This window comes from Dreissena polymorpha, chromosome 1, assembly GCF_020536995.1.
Source record: "Dreissena polymorpha isolate Duluth1 chromosome 1, UMN_Dpol_1.0, whole genome shotgun sequence".
In the NCBI taxonomy this organism is placed as follows: domain Eukaryota; kingdom Metazoa; phylum Mollusca; class Bivalvia; order Myida; family Dreissenidae; genus Dreissena; species Dreissena polymorpha.
Window position 1 is genome coordinate 63,420,779 of NC_068355.1, and position 10,957 is coordinate 63,431,735.

The 10,957-nt window shown below is 41.0% G+C and overlaps 1 long non-coding RNA gene across 1 annotated transcript; it reads right to left on the bottom strand.

Moving 5' to 3' along the window:
• Nucleotides 1–635: 635 nt before the first annotated feature.
• Nucleotides 636–3,036, bottom strand: LOC127832200 (uncharacterized). Its single transcript, XR_008026739.1, has 2 exons — nt 2,938–3,036; nt 636–1,007 (listed from the first exon to the last, which is right to left on the bottom strand). It is a non-coding gene; the product is annotated as an uncharacterized LOC127832200 (long non-coding RNA).
• Between the last annotated feature and the right edge of the window lie 7,921 nt (nt 3,037–10,957).

Below are 10,957 nucleotides of genomic sequence, written 5' to 3' on the forward strand. Positions count from 1 at the left end.
ATAAATGTGGCTTCTGGAGTGTTAAAAAGGCTTTCCATGGCCATATAAGGAGAAATGCCCCGGCCCTTTGCAGCTATGTTTTTCAAGCAAATGTTATAATTTTTAAAGTCATCCACGATATCATTGGGAAAAATCTTCTGAGCAAGTTTCATAAAGATCGGCCAATAGATGTGGCCTCTAGAGTATTAACAAGGTTTTACTATAGCCGTATAAGGAAAAATGCCCCGCCCCATGGTGGCCACGTTTTTCAATAAACAACATCATTTCCAAACTCGTCTAAGATATTATTGGGATGGATCGTCTGACCAAGTTTCATGAAGATCATACATTAAATGTCGCCTCAAGAGTGTTTACAAAATTTTACTATAGCCATATAAGGAAAAATCCCCCGCCCCTTGGCAGCCATGTTTTTCAAGCAAAGGTAACCATTTTCGTACTCTTACGGGATATCATTGAGACCAATCTTCTCACTAAATTTCACAAAGATTGGAAATAAATGTGGCGTCTAGAGAGTTAACACGGCAAATGTTGACGGCGCACAACACACCACGGACAAAAGGCGATCACAAAAGCTCACTATGAGCACGTTGTGCTCAGGTGACCAAAAAATTAAGTTCAGTAAAGACACTCAATAATTATATTGCCCTTTTTACTGGCTTTAAAAAGCATAGTAATACTAACACGATTTTTTTTAATTCAGTGGCCAATTAAACAGAGTTTTGGCAAGAAACAAATATTTACAAACTTAACACAACAGGGAGACCCTTTGAGGCAAACATGAATGCATAACGTATAATAACAGGTCTCTGCATTGATCCACAAATAATATTGATGCTTTTTTAGCATGCATCACAATTTCTCAATCAGTTTGAACAAATATATGTCATCACTTGATCTACGGCCAAAATAGTGCGTGATCTACAAAACTGTTTGCATTATTCTCTGGGTATCAACGCTCCAGTAAGTATCTCAAATGTCATCGTCTTCCGGATGGCATGAACCTTGTTCTTGAAAAGAGAACAAAACAAAAGCTTACACATTTTTTTAAGTTTCCATTTAACTTCAATAAAAGCATGTAATGTTAACAAGCCAATTAAAACAAGACTATTGCCAAGCAATAAAAGTCCCCTACCGGCTCCATTGTCAGAATATTTTGTTTATTTGTGGCCATAGCAACCAGAATGTTTACGTAGGAACAAATTGAAATGACGTGCATAATGTCCATATTGCCATCTATCCATGTTCCGAGTTTCACGAAAAAATATTAACAAATTTTAAAGTTAAATTTTAAAATGTAAAGTTTTAAAGGATCCAGAAAACCACCATTTTCAGCAGTATTTCTAGCCTATTTGTTGCCATAACAACCATAATTTTTGACGTAGGAACAAAATGAAATGACGTGCATAATGTACATATTGGCATCTACCCATGTTCCAAGTTTCATGAAAAAATATTGGTAATTCTAAGAAATCAAAGTCTAACTCGAAGAATGGGTTGAATAATATGAGCCCTATTATTATATTGAAGGTGGTAAAAGAAAGGTACATGTTAATATATATTGATTAGATTGTGCCTTATTGAGGATAGTATATTTATATGAGGCTCCAGCTACATTCTCGCAAAATATTAATTCAAAGACGCTGTATAACACAGTACGAGGTAAGCAAGAAGCGTAGCTTGGCAAACTTTGGGTACCATACATTTATTCTATTGTGTTAAAAGAAAACAAAAAAATATAAATATAATTCAGCTGGATTGTATTGCATAAAAAATATTTTCTTTAAAATAACATTAAGGTCATTCAGCTATGAAATAATGAAATATATATATGGCAAGAAGGGAGTTTGGTACTAAAATCAAATTAAGGTAGTGCTTATAATTACATTCTTAATGGAAAGAACAGACAAGGGCCATTATTCTGCTGTGAAAGGTGCATGGGGCTATAAGTCAGCAAGAATTATTGTTTGCAAACATAATCAACGCCTTTCTAATGGATATAATCCACAGCTGTTTAAAGTTTCAGCAAAATCCAGCAAGCAGTTAAAGAGGAGCATATAAACACAATTGATGGATAATACATATTTCTCAGTGAAAAACCAGAAATGGCCATAATATAGTATGAACTTTCTTTTCTTGACAATTGTCTTCACATCAAGTTGATTCAACAGCGAAAGTTTGGGAACCAATATTATGTTAAAAAAATGAAAACAGAAACTCCATGATCGTATGGGTGGACAGGTGCTATTTTTAGACCTCCAACAGTACTACTCCAGAGCATAAAAATGTCAACTTGCAGTTCAAAAGGGCAGAAAATGCATCGGCTATTTATGACACTAGGTCTGGGTTTATTATTTATGGATAGCATATAAGGCAAAATACCTCTCTTATATTTAGTTTTTGGCTTCAATCCCCTACATGTACTATAAAGAAGCAAGAAAAAAATCACTGATGATGAAAATTGCTGGATCTGTTGTTTTCTTAACACAATGTTGGATTACAATTGAAAGTCTGCTAAATGGAGCTTGTCATAGGCATTAACAGCAATTTAAATAACTACTTGAAACAACTGATGATTAAGTGTACCGATTAAATTTCTTGTTATGAGCCCCTGTTACCTTTGACTTCTGAATAAACAGGCTTCTTCCTTCACTTAATAGTAGACATTACAACTTGCATGCTTTATGTCAAGGAGTTTTGTATATATCATGGGGAAATAAATAATAATAACTAATAAATGCCAATTCAAGTTATGGGTTATTATTTAACATATTTTCGGTCTGGCAATTTTTTTGGTTGTTTAATTTAATACCTGAGAAATAGATTTTACCAAATGTCTGAAGTAAAAGCTCCGTTGAATGGTTAATCAATCTGGAGAGGAATATATTTTAGTAACTTTGTTTGTTTTAATGAATTAAATTAAATGTTGTTTAGACATACCGGAGAACATGAAAACGGCAAGTCATACGCAACATCCGCAGCATTTTGGCACATATGGACTCCACAGTCGTAACCATTTGTCTGCTTGGCCACCTCCTTACGACAATAAGCATTTATTGTTATGTTAACTTCTAATAAGGAATAATTGGTGTAAAAATTGTATTATTATCTGTATAATCATGTGCTCACACAGAACGTATTTTCATGAGTGACGAGTAGTTTTATGCTCGCTTTTTGCCTTTCTTGTTGCTTTAGAGTCTAAACACTTTATTGATGTACATCAATCTTTTAAACAAGAGCACCGCCTTGCGGGTGCAGACCGCTCATCTATTTTCTTTTTAAAGGTGAAGGGACTCTCAATATCAATAACAAAGGAGGGAGGGATGGAGTGAAGAGGGGTGTATAGTGTGGGTGTGTGGACATTTATTAAATTATCTCCTAAAAATGCGGAAAAAGAAAGCAAAAAAAAAAAAAAAAAATTGGCTGGGGGGAGGGGATTCTTGGGTGCGATGGTTGGACGGTATTTCAAAAATAAAATAATAAAAATAAATATTTGTTTTTTACTGTTTCAAAAAAAAATTGGGGGTGGGGTGGGGGGGGGTAAAGTGTGAGGATGTGGTGGTCATTTGTGAGATGATCTTTAAAAAAAAAATTAGGGGGGTAGGATTCGGGGGTGGGGGGAAGGGGGAGGGAGAGCACGGGGGATGGTTTGGGTGGAGTCTATTGTGGTATGTCAGGTAAGAGTTGTTTTGTCAAAGTATATATCAAATCTAATCATAAATAAAGAAGTTATGGCAATTTTAGCAAAAATTAATAATTTGACCTTGAGAGTCAAGGTCATTCAAAGGTCAAGGTAAAATTCAACCTGCCAGGTACAGTAACCTCATGATAGCATGAAAGTATTTGACGTTTGAAAGCAATTGCCTTGATACTTTAGAAGTAAAGTGGATCGAAACACAAAATTTAACCATATATTCAAAGTTACAAAGTCAAAAAAGGGCCATAATTCCGTAAAAATGACAACCAGAGTTATGCAACTTGTCCTTTTACTGTACCCTTATGATAGTTTGCGAGTGTTCCTAAGTATGAAAGCAATATCTATGATACTTTAGGGGTAAAGTGGACCAAAACACAAAACTTAACCAAATTTTCAATTTTCTAAGTATAAAGGGCCCATAATTCCGTCCAAATGCCAGTCAGAGTTACACAACTTTGCCTGCACAGTCCTCTTATGATAGTTAATAAGTGTTGCAAGTATGAAAGCAATAGCTTTGATACTGAAGGGATAAAGTGGACCTAAACACAAAACTTAACCAAATTTTCAATTTTCTAAGTATAAAAGGGCCCATAATTCCGTCCAAATGCCAGTCAGAGTTACATAACTTTGCCTTCACAGTCCCCTTTTGATAGTTAATAAGTGTTGCAAGTATGAAAGCAATAGCTTTGAAACTGTAGGAATAAAGTGGACCTAAACAAAAAACATAACCAAATTTTCAATTTTCTAATTATAAAAAGGGCACATAATTCTGTCAAAATGCCAGTCAGAGTTACATAACTTTGGCTTTCACAGTCCCCTTATGATAGTTAGTAAGTGTTGCAAGTATGAAAGCAATAGCATTGATACTTAAGGAATAAAATGGACCTAAACACAAAACTTAACCAAAATTTTCAATTTTCTTAGTATAAAAAGGGCACATAATTCTGTCAAAATGCACGCCAGAGTTATCTAACTTTGCCTGCCCAGTCCCCTTATGATAGTAAGTAAGGGTACCAAGTTTGAATGCAATAGCATTGATATTTTCTGAAAAAAGTGGACCTAAACGCAAAACATAACCGGACGCCGAAGCCAAGGTGATGGCAATAGCTCATAATTTTTTTTCAAAAAATAGATGAGCTAAAAACGCTTAAGCCTACTGAGCTATTCTGCCGAGTACACATAGCTGGCGTATATTATACCTTATATAAGCAATATTCGTAGTTTCACAAAATTTAATGACAAAAACAGAACTCTCCAAATTATTCAATCGTTTCACGTTGCAACGCTTTATTATTTTTAGGTTTTAAAATCGTCAAAAGATGCATATAATGGCTATATTAGACCATGGTAAATGTTCAGTATTACTGTTTCCTCACAAATATCATAACTAAAACGAAAATTTGCGAATCTGAAACTACTTTTTTCAATTTTGTCAATTTACCAAAGCGTGAAAAGATCCCTTTAAAGTCTAGATAGGTAATACATGCTAAAATTTAACTTTGATAAAAAGATAGACCTAAAAGTTTATGGGAGGTTGACAAATTATCACCTGGAACCTTGGCTTCTGTATTTGAATAATTTAGTGGTGAGCATTTTAATTGCTTGTTGCATGACAAAGTCAATGAACATCAACTCAACCATTTTTAAATGCATAAGCAAGCTTTCTGCCTTAGCCCAACAATAATGTTCTGAGCAAATAAAAAGTTGGTTGCATTGCCAATTCGGTAATATGTATTTTTATGAGGAAAAGTTTAAAATAAATAGAATATTTCATGCATTTTGTTCTGAAGATACAGTCTACAACACTCAGTAACAGTCTGTATTTTATAACATCTTGCTGAAATTACTGAAAATAGTACTCAATTAAATGTAAACAAAACCTTCACATCCTTCAATTCAGTGTTTCCATCTTTATTTCGAATCCGCTCCATGACAAGTTGCAACTCTCTACACAGTGGGTCAGATGCTGAAAGTAATACGCTAAATAGGTTGCACCTGGCTCCGATCCTAATTAAAAGTCCCGGCCGAAACTAGGTCAGCCCGACAGGCAGTCGACGGCTGGTCAGCGTGCACTAGGTCTCTTCCGGGGGATAACTCTTGTTCGTCCGAAAGGGACCCTTAAAGGGGCATACCCGCTCACTGGAAAATGACGCGTACGAGATGAAGGCTAAATAGTCTGCATGCACGGGGCCGATCCTAATTAAAAGTCCCGGCCGAAACTAGTTCAGCCCGATGGGCAGTCGACGGCTGGTCAGCGTGCACTAGGTCTCTTCCGGGGGATAACTCTTGTTCGTCCGAAAGGGGCCCTTAAAGGGGCATACCCGCTCACAGGCAAAAATGTCGCGTAATACGCTAAATAGGTTGCACCTGGCTCCGATCCTAATTAAAAATCCCGGCCGAAACTAGGTCAGCCCGACAGGCAGTCGACGGCTGGTCAGCGTGCACTAGGTCTCTTCCGGGGGATAACTCTTGTTCGTCTGAAAGGGGCCCTTAAATGGGCATACCCGCTCACTGGGAAATGACGCGTACGAGATGAAGGCTAAATAGGCTGCATGCACGGGGCCGATCCTTATTAAAAGTCCCGGCCGAAACTAGTTTAGCCCGATGGGCAGTCGACGGCTGGTCAGCGTGCACTAGGTCTCTTTCGGGGGATAACTCTTGTTCGTCCGAAAGGGGCCCTTAAAGGGGCATACCCGCTCACAGGCAAAAATGTCGCGTAATACGCTAAATAGGTTGCACCTGGCTCCGATCCTAATTAAAAGTCCCGGCCGAAACTAGGTCAGCCCGACAGGCAGTCGACGGCTGGTCAGCGTGCACTAGGTCTCTTCCGGGGGATAACTCTTGTTCGTCCTAAAGGGGCCCTTAAAGGGGCATACCCGCTCACTGGGAAATGACGCGTACGAGATGAAGGCTAAATAGGCTGCATGCACGGGGCCGATCCTAATTAAAAGTCCCGGCCGAAACTAGTTCAGCCCGATGGGCAGTCGACGGTTGGTCAGCGTGCACTAGGTCTCTTCCGGGGGATAACTCTTGTTCGTCCGAAAGGGGCCCTTAACGGGGCATACCCGCTCACAGGCAAAAATGTCGCGTAATACGCTAAATAGGTTGCACCTGGCTCCGATCCTAATTAAAAGTCCCGGCCGAAACTAGGTCAGCCCGACAGGCAGTCGACGGCTGGTCAGCGTGCACTAGGTCTCTTCCGGGGGATAACTCTTGTTCGTCCGAAAGGGGCCCTTAAAGGGGCATACCCGCTCACTGGGAAATGACGCGTACGAGATGAAGGCTAAATAGTCTGCATGCACGGGGCCGATCCTAATTAAAAGTCCCGGCCGAAACTAGTTCAGCCCGATGGGCAGTCGACGGCTGGTCAGCGTGCACTAGGTCTCTTCCGGGGGATAACTCTTGTTCGTCCGAAAGGGGCCCTTAAAGGGGCATACCCGCTTACTGGGAAATGACGCGTACGAGATGAAGGCTAAATAGGCTGCATGCACGGGGCCGATCCTAATTAAAAGTCCCGGCCGAAACTAGTTCAGCCCGATGGGCAGTCGACGGCTGGTCAGCGTGCACTAGGTCTCCTCCGGGGGATAACTCTTGTTCGTCCGAAAGGGGCCCTTAAAAGGGCATACCCGCTCACATGCAAAAATGTCGCGTAATACGCTAAATAGGTTGCACCTGGCTCCGATCCTAATTAAAAGTCCCGGCCGAAACTAGGTCAGCCCGACAGGCAGTCGACGGCTGGTCAGCGTGCACTAGGTCTCTTCCGGGGGATAACTCTTGTTCGTCCGAAAGGGGCCCTTAAAGGGGCAAACCCGCTCACTGGGAAATGACGCGTACGAGATGAAGGCTAAATAGGCTGCATGCACGGGGCCGATCCTAATTAAAAGTCCCGGCCGAAACTAGTTCAGCCCGATGGGCAGTCGACGGATGGTCAGCGTTCACTAGGTCTCTTCCGGGGGATAACTCTTGTTCGTCCGAAAGGGGCCCTTAAAGGGGCATACCCGCTCACAGGCAAAAATGTCGCGTAATACGCTAAATAGGTTGCACCTGGCTCCGATCCTAATTAAAAGTCCCGGCCGAAACTAGGTCAGCCCGACAGGCAGTCGACGGCTGGTCAGCGTGCACTAGGTCTCTTCCGGTGGATAACTCTTGTTTGTCCGAAAGGGGCCCTTAAAGGGGCATACCCGCTCACTGGGAAATGACGCGTACGAGATGATGGCTAAATAGGCTGCATGCACGGGGCCGATCCTAATTAAAAGTCCCGGCCGAAACTAGTTCAGCCCGATGGGCAGTCGACGGCTGGTCAGCGTGCACTAGATCTCTTCCGGGGGATAACTCTTGTTTGTCCGAAAGGGGCCCTTAAAGGGGCATACCCGCTCACAGGCAAAAATGTCGCGTAATACGCTAAATAGGTTGCACCTGGCTCCGATCCTAATTAAAAGTCCCGGCCGAAACTAGGTCAGCCCGACAGGCAGTCGACGGCTGGTCAGCGTGCACTAGGTCTCTTCCGGGGGATAACTCTTGTTCGTCCGAAAGGGGCCCTTAAAGGGGCATACCCGCTCACTGGGAAATGACGCGTACGAGATGAAGGCTAAATAGGCTGCATGCGAGGGGCCGATCCTAATTAAAAGTCCCGGCCGAAACTAGTTCAGCCCGATGGGCAGTCGACGGCTGGTCAGCGTGCACTAGGTCTCTTCCGGGGGATAACTCTTGTTCGTCCGAAAGGGGCCCTTAAAGGGGCATACCCGCTCACAGGCAAAAATGTCGCGTAATACGCTAAATAGGTTGCACCTGGCTCCGATCCTAATTAAAAGTCCCGGCCGAAACTAGGTCAGCCCGACAGGCAGTCGACGGCTGGTCAGCGTGCACTAGGTCTCTTCCGGGGGAAAACTCTTGTTCGTCCGAAAGGGGCCCTTAAAGGGGCATACCCGCTCACTGGGAAATGACGCGTACGAGATGAAGGCTAAATAGGCTGCATGCACGGGGCCGATCCTAATTAAAAGTCCCGGCCGAAACTAGTTCAGCCCGATGGGCAGTCGACGGCTGGTCAGCGTGCACTAGATCTCTTCCGGGGGATAACTCTTGTTTGTCCGAAAGGGGCCCTTAAAGGGGCATACCCGCTCACAGGCAAAAATGTCGCGTAATACGCTAAATATGTTGCACCTGGCTCCGATCCTAATTAAAAGTCCCGGCCGAAACTAGGTCAGCCCGACAGGCAGTCGACGGCTGGTCAGCGTGCACTAGGTCTCTTCCGGGGGATAACTCTTGTTCGTCCGAAAGGGGCCCTTAAAGGGGCATACCCGCTCACTGGGAAATGACGCGTACGAGATGAAGGCTAAATAGGCTGCATGCGAGGGGCCGATCCTAATTAAAAGTCCCGGCCGAAACTAGTTCAGCCCGATGGGCAGTCGAAGGCTGGTCAGCGTGCACTAGGTCTCTTCCGGGGGATAACTCTTGTTCGTCCGAAAGGGGCCCTTAAAGGGGCATACCCGTTCACAGGCAAAAATGTCGCGTAATACGCTAAATAGGTTGCACCTGGCTCCGATCCTAATTAAAAGTCCCGGCCGAAACTAGGTCAGCCCGACAGGCAGTCGACGGCTGGTCAGCGTGCACTAGGTCTCTTCCGGGGGATAACTCTTGTTCGTTGTATGTTTCAACCTATGTATTAAATAGGCTAAATAGGCTGAAAATGCTATTAAATAGGCTAAATAGGCTAATTAGGATGTACCGTATGTTTCAACATTTGTACTACACTTTCTAAATAGGCTGAAAAGGCTGTTAAATAGGATAAATAGGCTAAATACGATGTATGTTTCAAGCTATGGCTAAATAGGCTGAAAAGGCTATTACATAGGCTAAATAGGCTAAAATAGGCTAAATAGGCTATATAGGCTGAAAATGCTGATAAATAGGCTAAATAGGCTACAAAGGATGTATGTTCCAACCTATTTACTAAATAGGCTAAATAGGCTAAAATAGGCTAAAAAGGCTGTAGAGGTTGTTAAATTGGCTAAATAGGCTAAATAGGATGTTTGTGTCAACTAATGTACTAAATAGGCTAAATAGGCTGAAAAGGCTGTTAAATAGGCTAAATAGGCTTAAATCGGCTAAATAGGCTGAAAATGCTGTTAAATAGGCTAAATAGGCTTAATAGGATGTATGTTTCAACCTATTTACTAAATAGGCTAAATAGGCTAAAATAGGCTAAAAAGGCTGAAGAGGCTGTTAAATTGGCTAAATAGGATGTTTGTGTCAACTTATGTACTGAATAGGCTAAATAGGCTGAAAAGGCTGTTAAATAGGCTAAATAGGCTAAAATTGACTAAATAGGCTGAAAATGCTGTTAAATAAGCTAAATAGGCTAAATAGGATGTATGTTTCAACCTATTTACTAAATAGGCTAAATAGGCTAAATATGCTAAAAAGGCTGAAGAGGCTGTTAAATTGGCTAAATAGGCTAAATAGGATGTTTGTTTCAACCTATGTACTAAATAGGCTAAATAGGCTAACTTCACACACGTTCAGGGCTTCATATAAAAGTGGTTAAATGGTATACATTTTATATCTGGCCAGTGCTCAAGAGAAAGTGTGTACATTTAAGAAAATTTTACCATTTAAAAATGTTTAAATACCGCTTGACTAAGGCTCTTTATTTATCTAGCATGTACACTTGTACTATATCTTTTTAACACCAAAAAATAATATTTAATGTACAAATGTTATCTACCAATGTGTACAGATACTACTTAACAATTATTTGACTGTATTGAATGTAGGAACTAGCTAAAATATCCAGGGGGTGAAATATTCATTGCCTGAAGCTCTGACGCTGGGGCTATGTTTATATATCTCTAAACACACTGATTAAAAAAGTAAAACAATACAATGATACAACAGAGGGAAAATCATCCCCCCCTAAACAACATGATACATAATTATGTACAATATTTTTGGATCTGAATCTGGATTGGTACACAGCAGGACCTTTAGGTATGCGCGCTGCGGGAGAGAGATGGGAGTGACTTACCGTACATTTTGGATTTAATTTAATAACTGAAATTAATCACTGAAGTAACAGTATGATCTCATTTGATATAGATGTACATGATTGTATCGAGCAACATAATTAAATAATAATCAGTATAAAGTAATGTCATGATTTCAGTATCATTTAAATGAGTACAGTCAAGTTTATCATTAATATACATTAATTTTGTAAATACTATCAATATAAGTATACTAGATGCAAACCTATTTGAAATAATA